The 21670-nt window shown below is 42.0% G+C and overlaps 1 protein-coding gene and 1 pseudogene across 1 annotated transcript in view; one reads left to right on the forward strand and one right to left on the reverse strand.

The window, feature by feature from the left end:
- LOC145341964 (glucose-fructose oxidoreductase domain-containing protein 2-like) overlaps nt 1-7061 on the reverse strand; it is a 51943-nt gene extending 44882 nt beyond the window's left edge. Inside the window, exon 1 of the mRNA XM_080187069.1 lies at nt 6771-7061. The gene's annotated coding sequence lies outside the window, so the exon portion shown is untranslated. The remainder of the gene's footprint in view (nt 1-6770) is intronic.
- A 104-nt stretch (nt 7062-7165) lies between these two features.
- On the forward strand, nt 7166-7369 carry LOC145342750 (small nucleolar RNA U3; annotated as a pseudogene).
- The last annotated feature ends 14301 nt before the right edge of the window (nt 7370-21670 follow it).

Consider the following 21670-nt stretch of genomic DNA (forward strand, 5'->3'; position numbering starts at 1 on the left):
AACAGCAATGGACCCTAATCAAATCCCTGTGGTATACCACTGAACAAAGGCTTCCAGTCACAAAAAGAACCTTCCACCATTAGCCTCTGCCTTCAGTTAATAAGCCAATTTTGGATCCAATTTGTCAAATTGCTCTGAATCTCAGGGGCTCAAAGCTTCTTGATCAATCTCCCATCCAGAACTTTGTCAAAAGCCTTACTGAAGTCCATGTAAACTTCATCAACTGCACTGTCCTCATCTACACACCTAGTCATCTCCTCAAAAAATTCAATCAAATTTATCAGACATGATCTCCCCTGACAAAGCCATGCTGACTATTACATCTAACATCATCCAGAATGCCCACTTTGGACACACCAGCACTGAGATGATGAGAAACAACCCAACTATTCCCAGAACTTGATCACATGCATCATTTTAGCCAGTTCAGTTTCTGAAGAGCAGGGGGTGGACTTTGAAGTTAAGATTGGAGTAAAAGAAGCAAGTTTTCTGGTATTGGATGAATGACCCTTATATTCGAATTAAATCATGGCAAACTTTGCAACTGAATTCAACAAATCTGGTAAATTGCTGACCACTTACTGATGTAAAAAAAACTGTTTCACCAATGACTTTCAGGGAACATAACCAGCCATTTGCACCTAACCTGGTCTACATAAAGGCCTATTGCACCAACTTCTTCTCAGGGCATGGCACCTGAACAGGGAGTCGACGAATGGCACCTGCCCCACAGTACATGCTTTATTTGATACCCTCAGGACATAGGAAAGCAATAAATGCTGCATTAGCAGTGTCAAACTGAAAAAGATTAAAGTTGCACATCAGGTCAAGTCCAAGTAGGCAGCTGGAAGAAAGGGTGGAAGCTTGACTTCCTCGTCAGATTCCCAGCAGAGTTGCCAGTGTTCAGCCAATTTAATTGACTCCATTGGATCTATTATTGTCAGATGTACCGAGAAACAGTGAAAAGTATTGTTTCATTGCTATCCATACAATACAAACCACACATGGCTCACAAAGAGCCGCCACTCTCTGGCATCACCTTGAAACATGGATAAGAACATAAGAACATAAGAAATAGGAGCAGGAGTAGGCCATCTAGCCCTTCGAGCCTGCCCCGCCATTCAATAAGATCATGGCTGATCTGTTGCTGCTCAGTTCCACTTTCCCGCTTTCTCCCCATAACCCTTAATCCCCTCTCTTATCAAAAACCCATCAACCTGCGTCTTAAAAATATTTAGCGAGGCAGCCTCCACCACTTCAACGGGCAGAGAATTCCAGAGATTCACCACCCTTTGAGTGAAGAAGTTCCTCCTCAGCTCCGTTCTAAACCGCCCCCCTTTTATCTTGAGGCTGTGCCCCCTAGTCCTACTGTCTTTTTTGAGCGGGAAGAGTCTCTCCACCTCTATCCTATCCATCCCATTCATCATCTTATACGTCTCAATGAGATCTCCCCTCATTCTTCTAAACTCTAACGAGTACAAGCCCAGTTTATTCAGCCTCTCCTCATAGCTCAACCCCCTCAACTCCGGTATCAGCCTAGTAAACCTCCTCTGCACTCCCTCCAAGGCCAAAATATCTTTGCGCATAGGATATGGTCAATGTGATTTAAGGAAGATTAAAAAGACACTGGATACAGCAAAGACAATGGGCCTTGACAATGTTGTGGCAACTGAAGTGAAAGGGCTCCAAAACTGACCACGCCCCCCCCAGCTTAACTCTCCTAGTACAGCTACAACACATCTACTTGGCAATGTGGAAAACTGTCCAGGAATGTCCTGTCCACAAAAAGTAGGACAATTCCAACTTGGTCAACAACCGTCCCTTTCGGTCATTAGCTAACCGATGGAAGGTGTCATTGAAAGTTCAATCAAGTGGCACCTACTCAGCGATACTTAATGCTTACTGACACTGAGTGTGGGTTCCATTTGGCTTCTAACCTCCTGTTGGAGGTGCCTTCTTAGCCCCAGGGCATTGCTGTAAGAGCTCTTGAGGATAATGTCCTAGGCCCAATTGTCTTCATTGACTTCATCAATGAACTTCCCTCCATCATTAAAGGTCAGAAGTGGGGATGTTTGCTGATGATTGCACAATGTTCAGCACCATTTGTGACTCTTCAGGTATTGAAGCATTCTGTAGCCAGTAAAACCTGGGCAATATTCAGGCTAGGGCTGATAAATGGCAAGTAACCTTCCCACCACACAAGTGCCAGGCAATGACCATTTTCCCATGACATTCAATGACATTAACATCACTGAATTCCTCCTATCAACGTCCTGAGGGTTGCCACTGACCAGAAACGGAACTGGACCAGCCACATAAACACTGTGGGTATAACAGCAGATCTGTGGCAAATAACCTACCTCATGACTCCCAAAATCTTGTCAACCATCTACAAGGCACAAATCAGGAGTGTGATAGAGCACTCTCCACATGCCCGGATGAGTGCAGCTCCAACAACGCTCAAGAAGCACAACCATTCAGGACAAAGCAACTCACTTCACTGGCGACCCATCCACCACTTTCAACATTCACTCCCTCAACCACCAATGCACAGTGAAAGCAGTGTGTACCTTCTAAAAGATGCGCTGCAGCAACTCACCAAGGATCAAACAACAGCACCTTCCAAATCTGTGACTTCCATCACCTAAAGAGTAACGGCAGCATATGCATGAGGACACCTCCACCTGAAAGTTGTTTTCAAAGCCACGCACCACCAACTTGGAACTATATCATCATTCTTGCATCATCACTAAGTCAGAATCCTGAAACTCCCTTCTTAACAGCACTTTTTAATAATTATTACAAACGTTAACTGATTTTAGTTCACCTACTCACTCATAGCTGATCTCTTTCTCCATTGCACTTTCCTCACTATTGCCAACTTCTATAATTACACGTAAAGATTGTTAACCACTTACTTTACTGAGAACCTAAGGTTCTAGCTACTAACAACCAGGGAAGTGTCATGGTTGCTCTAAGGAAACTGGTTTATGAGCTAGAGGGGTACAGAAAGCTTGAGAAATCCTCCTGCAGGAAAATGCTTCAATAATATACAATTATGTTACTGCTATAGCAAGTCAAAACACTTATTCTGTTTCTACTATAAATACAGAAAATGTAAGCAGTGCAATGCGAAGTTTTCTTTGGAGTGTACCCTTTCAAATGCAATAACATTAAAATATGTACAACTGAAAATTAAGCTTCTATCTGTAAGCATGGATGAGATTCCTCTGATCTAGCCAGCTGTAGATCATAAAAGCTGTAACAATCTGATAGTCAACCAAAAATATATGTAAATCCATTACAAATTAAATTAGATAATTTGCTTCATTACTAAATCAGCCACTATTGACATTTCACTTAAATGTCACTTGCATTTATATAGCACCTTTAACACAATAAAACATGTTTCAAGTCGCATCACAGGAACACTAAAAATTTGACACAGACACATAACAGAGACAGTTGACCAAAGCATGGTCAAAGAGGCAGTAGATTTTAAGAAATATCTTAAAGTAGGACAGAAAGGTAAAAATGCAGGGAGGGACTGATTGTCAAAGACCAGGGCCCGAGCAGTTAAAGACACAGCCACTAATGCTAGAGCAAATAAAATAAGGGATGCAGATTTAGAGGGGTGCACATTCGCCAAGGGTTGTCAGGGAAGAGATCACAGACACAGGCAGGGCAAAGCATGGAAGGGTCTGAAATAAGGATAAGAATAGTAAAGGTGTTACAGGACCATGAACGAACCTAAGTCAGCAAACATGATTAATGGAACACAGGAGTAGGAGTAGGCAATTTAGTCACTTATTCCACCATTTAGTATCACGGCTGATCTGCAACCTACGTCCAAATATATCTGCCAGTAGCCTTTATCCCTCAATATCAATGGTGTTCCAAGTTTATATACTCCAATCCTCTTGCAATAAGGGGCAACATGGAGTTTGCCATCCTAATTACTTACTGTAGCTGTGTGCTAATTTTGTGTTTCAGATATGAGCATACCCAAATACCCATGTACTGCGAGATTATGTAGTCCCTGCATTTAAATAATATTCTGCTCTTCTATTCTCCCTACCCACTTGGATAACTGTGCATTTTCCCACCTTTTACTCTATCTTCCAAATTTTTGCCCATTCAATTAGGTAGTCTATGACATTGTCACTAGACTAGTAATTCAAACACCCAGGGCAGGTTCTGGGTTCAAATCCCATAATGGCAAGTGATAAAATTTGAATTCAATGTTTAGCAGCCTTTTATGTGGCATCTTATCAAATAACTTTTGGAAATCCAAATACACCAAAACTATTGGTTCCCCTTTATCTACCCCGTGTGCTATGTCCTCAAAAGAATCTAATAAATTTGTCAAATACAATTTACCTTTCACAAAATCATACTGACTCTGCCTAATTATATGATGGTTTTCTAAATGGCTTGCCATTGAATCCAGCATTTTTGAGTGACAGCTGTTGAGCTAACTGGCTTTATGTATCCCTCCTCTCTTGATTAGGGATGTTATATTTGCAATTTTTCAATCCACTGGGGCATTTCTAGAATCTAGGGAAATTTGGAAAATTACAATCAATGCATCCACTATCTCTATAGCCACTGCTGTTAGGATCCTGGGACGGAGGCTATCAAGGGATTTGTCAGCATTTATAGTGTTATAGGTTTACCCCTTCCTTTTGCCCCGATTTTCTACTACTAGATATCCTCCACTGTCGGTATTTGTTCAAAGTCTCTGCCATCTCCATTTCATTCTCTAAGGAAGCACTATTTATTGCTACTGTCTTCCTTTTTACATACTTGTAAAAGCTCTTGCTGTCTGTTGTTATATTTCTTGCTAGTTTCTTTTCAATCCAATTTCTTCCTCTATATTTCGATGAGATCCAAATTTTTCTAATCTGCTGGCCTACCAACAATCTTTGCAACATCATACATATGCCTTTTCCTACACTGCAACAATGAATAGACTTCAAAAGTGCTTCACTGACTTTAAAGCATCTTTAAAGTACTCTGAGACACCTGTTGGTCATGAAAAGTGCTATGAAAATGTAGACAATCCCTTTCTTATTTTTAATTACCTAATTCATTGAGCAACGAAAGGGGCATATATTTTAAAAATTTCATCATTAGGACTACACACGACCAAATCAGCACAAAAAACATTTTCCTTCTTCATTTGTGTATTTATTTGTTTATGACTTAATATTTAATTACACCCATTAATAGTGCATTATGCTTAGAATTAATAATTCTAGGTAACAGGAGCACCAACTAATCAGTATTGGAGGAGTAGAGAAAGAAAAGGATGTACAAAGAAGAAAAGTTAAATTAGACTAATGAACCATTAATATTTCCAAATTATTGTACAGTACTGTAATAAATGATAAAAGGGGAAGCACTTCAACTTCACCACTGAAATAAAAGCAAAATACTGCAGATACTGCAAATCAGAAATAAAAACAGAAATAGCCTCTCCAGCTACATGCTTCATTACTTTTCTACCTCTCACCATTTCTACAGAAGGATCATATGGACCTGAAACATTAACTCTTTCTCTCTCCCTCCAGAGACGCTGCCAAACCTGCTGGGTTTATCTGTGGGTGGCACGGCAGCACAGTGGTTAGCACTGCTGCTTCACAGCTCCAGGGACCTGGGTGCAATTCCTGGCTTGAGTCACTGTCTGTGTGGAGTTTGCACATTCTCCTCATGTCTGTGTGGGGTTCCTCCCAGTCTAAAGATGTGCGGGTTAGGTGGATTGGCCATGCTAAAATTGCCCCTTAGTTTTCCTGAGATGAGTAGGTTAGAGGGATTAGTGGGTAAAATATGTAGGGATATGAGGGTAGGGCCGAAGAGGAATTATGGTCGGTGCAGACTCAATGGGCCGAATGGCATCTTTCTGCACTGTAGGGTTTCTATGATTTTATTTTAATATTACCACTCATGTAATTTACATCCAGCATTAATTAAAAGTGAATTGATCTATGGGATTTGAAAGGTTGCTTCAGCATCTTCGTCAGAAAATAAGAAATGTCACACTGAATTGCAAGTACTTGCATAAGCAAGCCATTCTGTTCCTGCCAAAAATATTACAGCACCACAGCTATGATCTTCCACACCCAGAACAGACACTCAATTAATTTAAACATACGAGGGAATAAAATTCAGACTGACGATCGTCCTAGATGGTTAACTGTGATGAGAACACCTCGTGATAGAAAATCATGAAAAAATATAATTTACCACTCTAAGTACGTAAATGCATTCCCGAGAAGCACCACAAAGCCACTCTTGTCACAATTCACAAAATTTCTATTCTATGAAGCTCTAAATCTTGCCCAATACACATTACCACAAAAAATCCCCACCGTGGTACTACAAATGAATGGCATCGCCAGCTCATTCCTTAGCCTACACGCAGGTCTTCCTCAGCAAATTGGATTAAAAACCCCATCTCTGATTACAACAGTGACAATAAAAACGTAGCTGGTAGCCTGGGTTAAAGCTATTCCTGATCCTCCAAGCCCTCAGCCGGAGTGTTAACTCCATAAGGTGTCAGCGTCACTGCCCTTACTGAAGTGATCATGAACGAAAGCCCGGAGCCTGTCTGTCTAACAAAGCAGCCTGCCCAGAATCCCAGCCCCGGTCTGCATCCCCGAGCCCCATACTTGACCTCGCTTCTTCGCGCCCCCCCCCACACAAAAGGTTCGCCCACGGGCAGGGTGGGTTCACGCGTTCCGATCACCGCGGTAACGGCCGGGCCTTGCCTGCTCTCTCTCCACCACCAGCAGCACGTTCAAGCCGATTAAGCGCTCCTCCCAATCCCAAATCTAATCGTTAACACGGGCCGCCGGGTGAATCAGTGCGATCGTAGCCGCTGCCTCGAGTTCATGCCCTGCTCGCAACTCCGCCTTCAGCTCGGCCGGATGGCAGCGGATCCGCAGACACCAAGGGATCAGTCAGGCTGAGGTGACTGAGCCTCCACTCGCCGCTCCTGCCGCCATTGGCACGCCGCGGTCGGGGCCGCTCCAGCAGCTCGAGACCGGCTCTCGCGCCGCTGAGCCCTCCAGACCTACTGACTGCTCTGCGCAGGCGCGGCCAGGACCTGCCCACTGCGCCGACGTTACTCAACCAGGCGGTGCTGAGCTGTCATGTGCTGCGCATGCGTTTTCTTCATCATTTCTATAGCGCTTTCCTAGAGAAATGTGTTTCTAAAGTGTGTGGTCTCAAAATCCAGGAGGAGGATTTATAGTGTTCTCTTCTGAGCAGGAAGCTGGCTTTGAGTGTTGTTTCTGGCATCTGCTCAGTGTCATTGATGAATGCTCTTTCTCTCGCTTGTAGAGAGGTGGAGGAATCTGACCAAGGATCACCTAGTCTCCAAATGTTGGCTTTGTTCTGTCTCCACAGATGCTGTCAGACCTGCTGAGATTTCCCAGTGTTTTCTGTTTTTGTTGTTGAATAAAGCGCAGAAGTTGAGCAACGTAAGATAGCAAGTCTGCAGATAGATCAGTGACCAGTTCTTTGGATCAGGGTTTTTAGGAACTAATTTAAAAACTGGATGCTGCAAATACTCAACAGGTAAGACAGCAGCTGGAAAGAAAAACAAAGTTAATCTTTCAGGTTAATTAACTTTTTCCAGTTCTGATGAGTAGTAAAGATGTAATGGGTTTTGAGCAAGGGATGGGTGGAACAAGCTAATAGGCTAGAAAACAAAAGAGATTGAATGATCAAGGGTACAGACCAAAGGAAATGCTGATGGGGCAAGAAGAGTTATAGAGATTTACAGTACAAGGTGGCTCTCTGGCCCATTATGTATGCATTGGCCATCGATCACCTATCTATTCACATCCCATTTACCAACCCTTGGCCCATAGCCTTGTATGCTATGGCATTTCAAGTGCTCATCCAAATGCTTAAATGTTGTGTGGGTTCCTGCCTCTACCATTCTTTCAGGCAGAGAGTTCCAGATTCCCACCACTCTCTAAGTTTTTCCTCAAAATTGCATGCCTTTAACCTTCAATCTATGCCTCCTGGTTATTGACCTCTCCATGAAGGGGTCTATCCAACATATGTCCTTCATCATTTTGTACAGCTCAATCAAATCCACCTCAGCCATCCCTGCTTTAGTGAAAACAATTGCAGCCTAACCAGCCTCTCTTCATAACTGAAATGCTCCAGCCCAGGCAATACCTAGATGTATCTCCTCTGCACCCACTCTAGTGCAGTCACATCCATCCTATAGTGTGGTGACCTAAACTGCACATGGTACTCCAGCTGTGGTTGAATGAGCCTCCTTGCCTCAGCTAATAAAGGCAAGTATTCCATATGACTCCTTAAACAACTTGTCCTGATGCCTTCAGGAATCTATGGGCATATATTCCAAGATCCTTCTGGTTGTCTATAGTTCCTAGCATCCTACCATTCGTCGTGTATTCCCTTGTCTTGTTAGTCCACCCAAAATGCATCACAATTTTCAGGATCAAATTCCTTTTGTCATTGTTCTGCCCATCTGACAAGCCCATCTATATCACCCTGTAATTGAAGGCTTTTCTATTCACTATTTACCACACCACCAATTTTCATTTCATCTGTGAACTTATTGAGCATACCTCCTACTTTTACGTCTAGTTCATTGATGTACACTACAAACAGCAAGGGCCCCAGCACTGAACTTTGTGTTATATCTTTAGACTCAGGCTTCCAGTCACAAAAATAACCTTCAGCCATCTCCCTCTGCCTCCTGCTACTAAGCCAGTTTGGATCCAATTTGCCAAATTGCCCTGGATCACATGGCCTCTTAAGATCTTGACCAGTCTCCTTACCAAAAGCCATGTTGAATTCCATGTAAACTTCATCAAGTGCACTACCCTTATCTACATATCTGGTCAGCTCCTTGAAAGATTCAATCAAATTTGTTAGGCATGATCTCCCCCTGATAAAGCCATGCTGACTATTCCCAATAATTCTATCCCTCAGAATTTTTTCAATTATTTTCCTACCACTAATGTTTGACTCATTGGCCTGTAATTACTTGATTCATCTCTGCTTCCTTCTTGAATAATGGTACTATATCAGCTGTCCTCCAGTTGTCAGGCACTTCTCCTGTGGCCAGAGAGGATTTCAAACTTAACATCAGAGCCCCTAATTACCCTTTTGCCCTTAACATACTTACAAAACACCTTGAGATTTTCCTTTACTTTGCCCACCGTGTTTTTTCATGCCCCCTCTTTGCTCTCCTAATATCTTTCTTAAGTACCTCCCTGCACTTTCTATGCTCCTCGAGGACTTCCACTGTTTTATCCCATGTATCCGTCATAAGCTTCCCTTTTTCCCCCTGAATCCAATCCTCTATATCCCTTGACATCCAAGATTCTCCCCAAGTCTGTGAGGGTTTCCTCTGGATGCTCCAGTTTCCTCCCACAGTCCAAAGGTTAGGTGGATTGGCCGAGAGTGTTAGGGGATTCTAGTGTAAGGAGAGAAACAAGTGGGGTGGTGAGCATAAGATGAAAATCAGGGGGCTGGGGTGTGGTGAATGGCAGAGCTTAAGTATGTGGGTGAAGCCAGCTTCAGAGCACCTGGCATTGAAATGAACTGGAAGATACAAAAGGGTCCAGAGGGACAATTTTTTTCTTTTTTTTTACACAGAAAAGGTAGTAGTAGAGGCAGATACAATTTTGTCTTTTAAAAAGCAGTTAGACATTTACATGGATAAGATGGGTATAGAGGGATATGGGCCAAATGCAGGCAATTGGGACTAGCTTAGGGGCTTATAAAAAGAGAGTGGCATGGACAAGTTGGGCCAAAGGGCTTATTTCCATGCTGTAAATCTCTACGACTCTATCTCCGACCACCCCTCCAGTCCCCATCATTGGCAGCAGCGTTCATAAGAACATAAGAAATAGGAGCAGGAGTAGGCCATCTAGCCCTTCGAGCCTGTCCCACCATTCAATAAGATCATGGCTGATCTGAAGTGAAATCAGTTCCACTTTCCTGCTTTCTCCCCATAACCCTTAATTCCCTTGTCTATCAGAAATCTATCCACCCGTGACTTAAATATATTCAACGAGGTAGCCTCCACCACTTCAATGGGCAGAGAATTCCAGAGATTCACCACCCTTTAAGTGAAGAAGTTCCTCCTCAACTCTGTTCTAAACTGCCCCCCCCCCTTATTTTGAGGCTGTGTCCTTTAGTTCTGCTATCCTTTCTAAGCGGGAAGAATCTCTCTACCTCTACCCTATCTAGCCCCTTCACTCTCTTGTAAGTATCAGAACCCCCTCAGCCTTCTAAACTCTAACGAGTACAGACCCAGTCTATTCAATCTCTCTTCATAAGCTAACCCCCTCAACTCCAGTATCAGCCTAGTGAACCTTCTCTGTACTCTCTCCAAGGCCGATATATCCTTTCGCAAATACAGGGACCAAAACTGCACAGTTCTCCAGCTGCAGCCTCACCAGTGCCCTGTACAGTTGCAGCAAGACCTCCCTGCTTTTATATTCTATCCCCCTCGCTATAAAGGCCAACATTCTATTCGCCTTCTTGATCACCTGCTGCACGTGCAGACTGGGTTTATGTGATTCGTGCACAAGGACCCCCAGGTCCCTCTGCACTGTAGCATGCTGCAGCTTTTCACACTTTAAATAATAATCCCTCCTACTATTATTTCTACCATGGGTCCCCAGCAACGGGACTCTCCTGATAAGTCCCCTGGAAGACCCCTGCCATGACCCCTCCCCTCCCATCATAACTGCCTCTGTGGCTCACCCCTGCATGCTCCCCCTTGCATAGTTCACTTGCATCATGCCTCTGCATTCAGAGCCCACTCCCTGCATGACCGTCACCGTTGCAGAGCTCCCTCTGTACCCCCCTTCATGCTCCCCCCATGCAGAGCTTCCCCCTAATAAGTGCCCCTGCCATAGCCCCACTCCACTCAGGCACCATCCCCTTAGCATTGCCACAGCAGGTTATGGTGCTCAACCAGGCACTGCCGGTTGACAATGTCTGATGGGCACAGTCCAGCCATGGCCCTGACCACCTGAAGACTTAAATGCCTCTGATCCCTCCTGCGTGGCCATGTACCCGGTCCCCATTAGTGGAGACTAGCAGTGATTCTTGTTGACAGGAGGGAAATGTCTGGGAGAGCAATCAATCCTATGCAAATAGACTTCGTGCACTTGCTGGGAATGAATGTTTTCGCCGGCAAAACAGGGCCAGAAAGATTGTATGCAAAGCACAAACCAGATTTTTGGCTGATCAACTGGCATAGCAAGCTGATAAGATCGTGCCCTATGTTTTTAAACTTAAATAATGGCAATTGAGGGCATGAAAGCTGAGCTGGCTGAAGTGAATTGAAAAATAAAGTTGATGGATAATTGAGATGCAGTGGCAGGCATTTTAAAGGATATTTCAGAATGCACAGGATACATCCCAGTGAGTAAGAAAAAATCTAAGGAATGGACTCACCATCCATAGTTAATTAGAAAAGTTAAAAATAATATTAAACTTAAAGAGAAAAATATACAACTGCCCAAAGACAGGTGGCAAGTCAGATTAGGTAGAATATAAGTAACAGTAAAGTGACTGAAAGATTAATAGAGAGAGAAAAATTAGAGTACGAGAGAAAAATAGCCACAAACATAAAAACAAAATAGCAAAAGTTTTATAAATATTTAAAAAACGAGTTAATTAAGTGAGCGTTAGTCATATAGAAAGTGAATCTGGAGAATCTGGACAATGGAAAACAAGGAGATGGCCGCTGAATTAAACACATACTTTGCATCAGTCTTCACTATAGAGGACACAAGTAAGATCTCAAAATCAACTATAAACCAGGAAGTAGAAGGGAAGGAGAAACTCTGGAAATTACAGTGACCAGAGGAGAGGTGCAGAGTTAATTGTTGGAGCTGTGGGCTGACAAATGCTCAGGTTCTGATGGACTTCATCCTAACGTCTTAAAAGAAGTGTTCAGTGAGATGTTTGATGTATTGTTTCCAATTTTCCAAAACTCCTCAGATTTGGGGGAAGTTCCATTAGATTGGAAGATAGCAAATCTAACTCCATTATTCAAAAAGGGAGACTAAAAATGGGAAACTACGGGCCAGATGTTAGTCTAAATGTTGTAGGGAAAATGTTAGAAGCTATTATTAGAAGTTACAGCAAGGCACTTGGATAAATTCAAGGTAATCATGCAGAGTCCACATGGTTTTGTAAAAGGGAAATCATGTCTAACCAACTTATTGGAGTTTTTTTGAGGAAGTGACGTGTGCTATGGATAAAAGGGAACCAGTGATGCACTATATTAAGATTTCCAGAAGGTATTTGATGCAGTGCCACATCAAAGGTGGTTGTGAAAAATAAAATCTCATGTTAAAGAGCTACCATATTTGCATGGATAAAACATTGCTTCTTGTTAGCCAGCCAATGAGTAGGCATAAATGAGTCTTTTTTTGGTTGGTAAAATGTAGCGAGTGCTGTGCCACAGGGATCAGTGTGGGCGACTTCATAAAATGACACAAAGTTGGTTTCTACTCCCTCCTAACTAAACTTAGATACCAAATGAATATTCTACACCAAATAAAAATCAAGAAGAGCTTTTTCCATATTAGCACCTTCATCTTCAATTTAAGTTCACCAAATTTGATCCCTGCTTAATTTCAAGTTTATTCAATTCAACTCTGACTAGTCCTACTTGAACATAAACAGACAGCATTTCTTTCTTGAGCCTTGTGACTAGTCTCTTCTTGACTGATCTCTGCTTTTTTAGATGTTGGTTTTACGCTGATACCCACATGCCTTGCTACAGCAAACAAATCAACTTTAAGTTGATTTGTGATGCCATTAGGCAAGAATTAGGGAGCATAAAAGATGGGACAGAAACTGTCAGGTATGGGCACAAACGAAAAGTGGAGCTTTTTCAAGGAACAAATACTGCATGTCCTTGATAGTACGTCCCTGGCAGGTAGGGAGGAAATGGCCGAGTGAGGGAACCATGGTTCACAAAGGAGGTTGAATGTCTTGTCAAGAGGAAAAAGGAAGCGTATGTAAGGATGAGAAAACAAAGTTCAGTTGGATAGCTTGAGGGTTACAAAGTAACTAGGAATGAGATAAAGAAAGGGCTTAGGAGAGTAGGAGGGGGCATGAAAAGTCCTTGGCCGGTCAGATAAAGCAAAACCCCAAGGCTTTTTACTCTTACGTGAAATAAAAGAATGACCAGGGTGAGGTTAGGGCCAGTCAAGGATAGTAGTGGGAATTTGTGCATGGAGTCAGAAGAGATAGATGAGGCGTTGAATGAATATTTTTCTTCAGTGTTCACTAAGGAGAGGGGCCATACTTTTGAGGATGAATGCATGAAATAGGTTGATATGATGGAAGAGGTAGATGTTCTGAAGGAAGATATATTAGCAATTTTGAAAAATCTGAGGATCGATGGGATACATCCTAGGATACTTTGGGAGGCAAGGGATGAGACTTTAGCTTTGATCTTTGGGTCCTCACTGTCCACAGGGATTGTGCCAGAGGACTGGAGAGTGGTGAATGTTGTTCCTCTCTTCAAGAAAGGAAATAGGAATAACCCTGGTAATTATAGGCCAATTAGTCTTACTTCAGTGGTCGGTAAGTTAACGGAAAGAGCCCTGAGATAGGATTTATGACCATTTGGAAATTTAATCTGGGATAGCCAGCACGGTTTCGTGAGGGGTAAGTCCTGCCTCACAAATTTGATTGAATTCTTTGAGGAAATAACTAAGTGTGTAGATGAGGGTAGAGCTGTTGATGTCGTATAGATGGATTTTAGTAAGGTGTTTTTTTAAAAGATTCCCCATGGTAGGCTCATGAAGAAAGTAGGGAGGTGTGGTATAGAAAGAAATTTGGCCGATTGGATAAGTAACTGTCTGTCTCATAGAAGACAGAGGGTGGTGGTGGTGGAGGGAAAATTTTCAGACTGAAGGCCAATTACCAGCGGTATACCACAGGGATCAGTGCTGGGTCCTCTGCTATTTGTGATTTTTATCAATGACTTGGAAGAGGGGGCTGAAGGGAGGGTTAGTAAATTTGATGATGACACCAGTAGTAGATGAGGTGGAGGGTTCTTGTAGGCTGCAAAGAGACATTGATAGGATGCAGAGCTGGGCAAAAAAGTGGCAGATGGAGTTTAACCCTGATAAGCGCAAGGTGATTCATTTTGTTAGGACAAACTTGAATGCGGATTACAGGGTCAACGGCAGGGTTCTGAGGAATGTGGAGGAACAGAGATATCTTGCAGTTCATATCCACAAATCTCTGAAGGTTGCCACTCAAATGGATAGAGCTGTAAAGAAGGCTTATAGTGTGTTAGCATTTATTAACAGGGGGTTTGAGTTTAAGAGCTGTGGGATTATGCTGCAACTATACCAGACCTCGGTGAGACCACATTTGGAATATTGTGTGCCGTTCTGGTCACCTCACTATAAGAAGGATGCGGAAACGTTGGAGAGAGTGCAGAGGAGATTTACCAGCATACTGCCTGGTTTGGAGGAAAGGGGGTCCTACAAGGAAAGGTTGAGGGAGCTGGGGCTTTTCTCTTTACAGTGGAGGAGGATGAGAGGTAACTTAGTAGAGGATTATAAGATGATAAAGGGGGATAGCTAGCGTGGACGTGCAGAGACTATTTCCTCGGGTGAATGTAGCAGTTACTAGGGGGCATTACTATAAAAGGTTCATGGTGGGAGATATAGGAGGGATGTACGAAGTAGATTCTTCACCCAGTGTGGCGGGGGGTGGGGGGAAGGTGTGATAGTGGAGTCGGACACTTTGGGAACTTTTAAGCGGTTATTGGATAGGCACTTGGAGCACACCAGAATGATAGGGAGTGGGATAGCTTGATCTTGGGTTTGGACATAGCTCGGCACAACATTGAGGGCCAAAGGGCCTGTACTGTGCTGTACTGTTCTATGTTTCTAAGTGTTACAATATACTGAAAGACAGATCTCCTCTCTTAACAAACACTCGCAAATCACTAATACTCATGCTGACTTATACAATGAATACAGCAAGGGCAAAAGTGAAATATTGTTTTTGAATTTTGAAAAGTTGGTGAACTTACTTCAAAACTTAATCTGCGTCCCAGACTAAGATCCCAATTTTTGTCACAATCAATGTTGAGACCATCAAAAAAACAGCAGCAGCAATTACCAAATGGCCACAATGAAAAATTTAACAGAACTTCACTTTATATGTTTAATTTGGGTCAGAGCAAAGTCAATATTATATATTATACAGTGGATACAGCAAAGTTAGATCTTGCTTTATTCCAAGGCTGTCATGTAATCTGTGGTGAAAATTCCATTACAAATATGTCAACTGTGAGCTCACATGTAGGCTATATCCAATATGTCCAAAGAACAGGCATGGGGATGAAACTATTATGAGGTTTGTAAGATTATCATGCTTTAGAATGGTTTAATGTGAAATGGAATACGGCCCACACAGCAGTCGTGGTCTCTGTTCTCCTATATGCATCAGAAAAATGGACAAGGTACAGTAGATATCTTCAACATCTGCTCCCATCAAGTGGAGGGTCCCGAGGTATGGAAAATGATCCACATTGTCCAGGGGCTCACAGTGGATCTTAATGACAGTTTTGGGACCTACTCTGGGATCTGTCCAGTAAGACAGTCAGCCCAGGTGGCTTGGTTGTTAAAATATAGAGAGCCCCGATTACCTTACAGGGCAGACGAAGAAAGATGGTCAGACCTACAGAAGATGACAAAAGCATTCATAATAACATGTGGACTATTAGTTTTCAAGTCTCACAGTGCGGTGTTAAGAAAGTCAGGCTTTATTATTTGTTATACTTATTCTAAGACAGACAGAGGGTGCCACTCATGTGACGCAATGTAGCTAGTCATTAGAACTTTTCATAGGATGATAGCCTCACTCTATTGTGTCAATCAATTGCGTCAATGCTAGCTCTTCGGTAGATTTATCTACTTAGCTCCACATACCCTTGCGTTCCCATAATTAACACAATAACCCATTCAAACTATTCTCACACAGTTTAAAATGAGTTCTTTTGATTCATTACTCACATGAAATAATTGAACAATGTAAATTCTAAAACATTTTCTTTAGTAGTTTCATCCCTTACTTTCTGAAAGGGGCTGAATCTTGCTGCGTATAGTTCCTAGCGTGGTAACAACCGCCTGACCTCATTCAGGGTAGTTGTTCTTCTATCCTTCCTATCCTCACTGGATACCAATCGCCTGAAGCCTGGTTGATTTTTCCAATCTGCAGATAATTGCAAGAAGTCAATAAACCTTGCGCAGAGTTGAAATGCAATTTTGCATGAATCACTATGTCAGAATGTGGCGTTAACACTATTGATGAGATGGGCCAGACAGGATTGGAGTGGGGGTTAGCTGACACCTATGTTTCTAAAACAAACCTAACCAAGAAACCTTACTTCCTGTTGTTACATTTTGTCAACATTTATGTTTAGATGTATAAAATACTATGGTCAGGATGTTCATGCTGGTAGGAGTTTCCCGTCCCACTGTAGTGAACAGAGATTTGGGTGGGTGCCAATTTCTGTACCTTACTGCAGCGTGGCATGAACAGCCAGTAAGACTGCTCCCTTTGCCTTTTGTGAACTTGTCATCATTAAATTGGATCTCGCTTTTACTCAGTGTTTTCCAATAATTTTTCATTTAAAATGATCTGATCTCCCATTTTTTTCTCAATTATTCTATATCCAAACTAAGTTTTGAACAAAATATATTTCTTCAAAAAAATTATTTTCTGCAATAACATACTTGTTATGATCACATGAGGACGGGCTGGATAGCTACTCTATTCCCCCTCATCGATTTACTACAACAGGGTTTTTTCCTGAAAACAGGATACGCTTGCCAATTTAGAGCATTTAACTGTAAACGTGGTAGTCGGAAAAGAACCAGATGGGTTTTCTTTTTGAGTTTTAACAGAGGTTAGCTTTATTACAGTATACTTAACCATGTCTTTAACAAAACATACTCCAACTTTTGCATACACACAAATACACTACAATGTGGGGAACGATAGATTAGCAAAATTACAGTTACAAAGGGTATATGTTTGTGAAGATTGGTGACTTAGCTGGATTCAGGATGAACTTGGTGGTCTTGCGATTTTACCTCAAGTAATCCCAATGGTGGTTTAAGGATGTAGATGGCTGCTTTGACTATTTCCCCAGAGATGGTGATGCAGGGTTGATGTCTTTTAAGAAATCTGTCTGTAGCAAGGGTGATTGTGGGTGGTCATGGTGTGTAAAAAGAATTCAAAAGCTTGCAAGTGGTGCTGGAGCAGAAGGAAGGACCCCACTTGAGTGTTTTCTGATCAGCATCACAGCTGCTTGCCCTCTTACTGCAATGGAAGCAGGAGTTTAAGCAGAAAGAGTGGGCCTGTTATATTACTGTCACCTAGCGATTCAAACATGGTAATTACTAGTGTTTTCCCCTTGTAACCTAATCAATCCACTTCTGGAAACTCCCTGCTGAATAACGCATTTGATTTGTCACAATATCTTGCTAATGGGTACAAAATACTTGGCTCGCACATTTTCCTTAAGTCATTGTCTTTGATAGGTCTGCAGACATGGTGCCTCCATCTCAGTGGATTGGAATGTAAAGGGTGCAGTGATGCAAATTTGGTAGCCATCTTTGTGTGCTTATGCCACACCTAATATCTGTTTATTTAAAGTTCAATTTGGGTCTACAACTGGATTTTTTTTGGCATAACAAGTTTACATCACACCTTTACATCATACAGAATAAAGTGCAACTAGGTGAGCATTTCATTGTAAGGTTATAATTTAAAACATCCATAAACAGACACAAATATCATCTAAAACTCACTTATCAATCCTAACAGAGCATAGTTAAAAGTGTAAGTTTGAAACTTCTCATCACTCCTTTGGATGAGGCATAATAATATCATTTTTGGAGTGGTTCTCAGCATGTGCAGGGTACCTCAATTTCTAGAATGTATCAGTACTGCTTAGCCAGCACATCAGGAAAACAATGGAGACAAGGGGTAAGAGGAAGCATGTGTGATGGGAAGGGAACTGTCATCCCAAATGCAGCCTAGGAACTGGTGGCTCCTCCATATCATACAGTCCACCATTTCTCACTGAAAAGGAATGGAAGAAACAAGTGAAAGTAGAGCAAGGAAGCAGATAAGGACAGCAAAAACAATTGTTGGGGGTGGGGGTGGGGGTGGAATAGAAAAGAGAAAGAGAGAAGAAGCCAAAATGGAAGAGAAACAAAGAAGCAGCAACATGAAGGCAGAAGACAGATAAGAAAGGGAGTACATTCTCCAATGTATCATTTGTTACGCCACAGGGGATTGACTGATTTTATTCATATCACCTTACACAATACATGACTTTACCAAATATTAGCAAATAGTGGGAGCAGAAAATGTTACCAACAAAATTGATAAAGGAGAGTCAATGGACACAGTATAATTGGATTTTCAGAAAGCTTTTGATACAATCCCACACAGGAGGTTAATTCACAAAATAAACGTACACAAGGCAATATGGTGGCATGGATTAAGGATTGGCTAACAGCAAAGAAAAAGTACAAATAAATTATTGGGCTGGAGGACTGTGGCTAGTGGGATACCACAAGGTTGTGTTACAGCTGTTCACAATATATATCAATAGTTTGAATGTGGCAGCTAAATGTAATATTTCCAAATTTGTGGATGATACAAAACGAGGTGGGAATGTGTGTTGTGAGGAAGGTGTAAAGTAGCTACTGGGGGATTTGGACAGACTTAGTGAGTGGGCAAGAACATGACAGCTGGAATATGTGGAAAAATGTCTGGTAATCCATTTTTGTAGAAGGATCAGATGTACAGAGTATTTTCTAAATGGTAAGAAATTATAAAGTGTACATGAACAAAGGGACCTGAGTGTCCTTGTCTATAAATGATTGAAGGCAAACAGCAGGTGTAGAAAGTTACTAGGAATGCTAGTCATTATTGTGAAAGCATGAGTACAGTAGTGAAGTCTTGCTTTAATTGCATAGGGGCTTAGTTAGACTGCACCTGGAGTGGTGTGTGCAGTTTTTGCCCTGTTACCTGAGAAATTATATTATTGCAAGAGGGAGTGCAACAAAGTTCATCAGACTTGTTCCAGGGATAGCATGACTGTCTCATGAAGAGAGATTGGGCAAATTAGGTTTGTGTTCCATCCAGGTTTTTGAAGAATTAGAAGCGATTTCATTGAAACCTACAACATAATTAAACGGAATAGACAGGATTGATGCAGGTAAGATGTTTCCCTTGGTTGGGGAGTCTAGAACCAAGGGACACAATTTCAAAATAAGGAGGCTGTCACTCAGGACCAAGATGAGGAGAAATTTCTTTACACAGACGGTTGTGAATCTTTGGAATTCTCTGCCTTCCGAAGGTTGTGCGCCAAGACTACTCCTGAGACTTAATCACATAATCCTGGTTGATGCTTCAATGCATTATTGAAGAATGCTGTACTGTTGGAAAAGACAGCCTTCTGGATAACATATTAAACTACCCTCTTAATTGTAAAGCCCCAAATCCCAACAGTGCTGAAAGAGACCAGCCAACCCATGAAGTCCACAGCAACTCTCCAAAAGAGCAATCTCCCCAAGCCCTCTCCTTCACCCTATCTCCATACTCCCAGCATTTATCATGGTCAATCCACCTAACCTCCAAGGGGACCTGTGTTCAATTCCTGGTTTCGGTCATAATCTATGAGGAGTCTGCATGTTCTCTCAATGCCTGCATGGGTTTCCTCCTGGTGCTCTGCTTTCCTCCTATGGTCCGAAAGACATGCTGGTTAGGGGTATTGGCCATGGTAAATTCTTCCTCAGCGTACCAGAACAGCCACTGAAGTGTGGTGACTAGGGGATTTTCACAGTAACTTCACATCGCAGTGTTAATGGAACCTACTTGTGACAATAATAAATAAACTTAAAAACAACTTTGAACTGTGGAAGGAAACCAGAGCACCCAGAGGAAACCCATGCAGACACAGGGAGAAGGCGCAAGCTCCACTAAGTCACCCAAAGGTGGAATCAAACCCAGGTCCTGCTGGAGGTCCCTCTCTGAGGCACCAATGCTTACCACTGTACCACCATGATGGCGTGTAGATACAATAGGTTCTGTGACATTATCTGAAAAATAGGGGAGTTCTCTCCCATGTCCTTGCCAATAGTTACAGGACAGATTCATCAGAGTGTTATCAGGGCTTAAAGGGTTAGTTATGAAGGGATTGCATAGACTTGACTTTATTCCTTCAAGTTTAGACAATTAGTTTAGTTGCGTTTTTTAAAAATAATTCATTGATTTGATAGGCCCAGTTTTGGTCATCAGACTTTTGGAAGGATGCAATGGTTCTTAAGAGGCTGCCAAGAAAATTACCAGAATGATTTCAGAGATCCGTGGTTTAGCTACAAGGTTAGGATAGAGAAGCTGGGGCTGTTCCTTTACAGCAAAGGAGGTTGAGTGGAGATTTCATGAAGTTGTACAAGATTTTGACAAGTTTAGATAAAGGTAGACAAGGAAAAGTTGTTTCCAGCTGTTGATGATACAAAGACTAGGGACACCAATTTAAGGTTTTGGGCAAGAGGCACAGGAGAATGAATCAAACAATCCTTACAGCACACAAGGAGGCCATTTGGCCCAATGAAACTGCACCAATAACAATCCCACCCAGACCCTTATCCCTGTAACTCCATGTATTTACCTTGCTAATCCCTTGACACTAAGGGGCAATTTAGCATGGCTAATCAACCTAACCTGACAGCTTTGGACTGTGGGAGGAAATGGAAACACCCGGAGGAAACCCACGCAGACACGTGGGAGGAAGAATCTTTTTAAAACTGCAGTGGTAATGACCTGGAACTCTTATGAGGGAGATGACTCTATAGTAGGGGAATCCATTAAAAGGGCATCTTAAAGTTAGAACTAAGGAATCAGGGAGTATGTTATGCATACTGTATAATGGTAATAAAGAACGAGCTCCCCAAATGGCAGTGGATGGTGAGTCAACTGAAATTTTCACAACTGAGATCATTAGATTTTATTTGCAGAGGATTTAAACGATATGGAACAAATGCACGGAGTTGAGATACAGATCAACCATGATCTAACGGCAAAGTGGAACAGGTTTCAGGGACAAAATTATCGCTCCCTTTTCTAAGTTCCTATAAGTGGAAGTGCATAGCTCCATTATGAATTAACTACTAGATAGATTTATCAAGAACAACCAATCATGAATAATTCATCCTTTCAATAAAATCCCATAAACTATTGTATTCACTCAGTCTGAAGTAAGTTCATCAGATATAGAATGACTTTCACACTCTAGAGCTTATGCCTTTCACCAAACCAGTCTCTTTTACTGAAGTTTTAGTCACTCCTCCTAATCTTTCTCCCCATGATCTGGTATTTCCTTTTCTAGTTCCCTTGCAAAACACTTTGAGGCATTTATAACTATTCATGAACTTTTAAAATGTAATCTGCAGTAGGAACACTATCAGCATTTCACAGGCAGTTGTTTGCTCTATGTCATTTGACCAATAACCATCACCGCAGTTTAGTCTGAAGACATTGGACGTTGACACAGATGATCCTTTTTCATGTGTGCCTGGACAGTGACCTTTCATGAATT

This window comes from Carcharhinus amblyrhynchos, chromosome 4, assembly GCF_965287045.1.
Source record: "Carcharhinus amblyrhynchos chromosome 4, sCarAmb.v2.hapA, whole genome shotgun sequence".
NCBI classification, from domain to species: Eukaryota; Metazoa; Chordata; class Chondrichthyes; order Carcharhiniformes; family Carcharhinidae; genus Carcharhinus; species Carcharhinus amblyrhynchos.